Source organism: Salvelinus sp. IW2-2015, linkage group LG27 (assembly GCF_002910315.2).
Source record: "Salvelinus sp. IW2-2015 linkage group LG27, ASM291031v2, whole genome shotgun sequence".
Classification (NCBI taxonomy): Eukaryota; Metazoa; Chordata; class Actinopteri; order Salmoniformes; family Salmonidae; genus Salvelinus; species Salvelinus sp. IW2-2015.
In genome coordinates, this window is record NC_036867.1 from 29,301,997 (window position 1) to 29,303,033 (window position 1,037).

Sequence of the window (1,037 nt, forward strand, 5' to 3'; positions counted from 1 at the left end):
GCAAACGGTCACATAGTTAGTCTCCCAACAAGTTTTACTGTGTTTTTAGTTTGTATATTGAAGTGTGTGTTTCAAGAGATGGCTTCCTGAGGTACCTCCCCAACCAGATGATTGGTCCACGATTCCCCAGGTCTAATTGATACGATTGGGAGCTGACGCCGCCCCCGTTGTCAAGTAAGCAGTACTGACTCTAATTCTCAACATTGCCACCCATGAAGCTATAAAAGCAGTGTTCGGTCTGGTAGAGAGAGAGAGAGAGGATCATTGATAGGCTGAGGAATGCAGATGAGCTTTGATAATGTGGAGAGAGATATTTGCTAAGAGAGGAGGCTGATGGCTGTGGGTTAATTTACTGATGTTAGTTTGTTGTTGGATCAGCAGCTTTGCTATGTTCTGTGTTTGTCTGTTCTTTTAGTGCGCCTGAGTTAGTTTAGCTCAGCTTTTGTCTGTACAAGTGATTTGTACGAAATTGTTAAATAACTTAATTCAACTGTTTCATTAGATTCCCAGGGGGGAGGGGAAGGCACTTAGGGAGTGCTTAGGCAAAGAGGCCGGCCGCGTTGCATACATAATACCCGTAGTATATTTATTGTCTATGCACACTAGGTAAGACTGGGCGGAGAACCCAACCCCTGTAGTTTTTGGGTTAGGGGCAGGCAAGGTGGGTTGAATGATAGGTTTGGTAAGTTGAAGTGGATAGGCAGTGTTTAGACTAGGGAGGAGGGGAAAGCTTTGAAGCATTTACTTGTGTGCTTTGGTTCCGTCCAGTCCCCTTTTCCCCAATTTTACCGGTTGGTTAGGTGAAATAAATCCTAGTAACGGTAAATATTGCGTTGCCTTTGTCGTCCTTTCTCCGCACCATAGCAGTTGCGATCACCTTTGCACTTCACAGAGAGTTGAGTTGTAGCAGGGATTCGTTCCTCTTCTTCAGAGGCGTGCGTAAGCAGTCCCCCAATCAGGCCTTATGTAGAGTGCCAATGAAGCCACTGCGTGCTATGTGAAAGAGATTCGTCACATGACAGCCGCAGCTTGAGTGG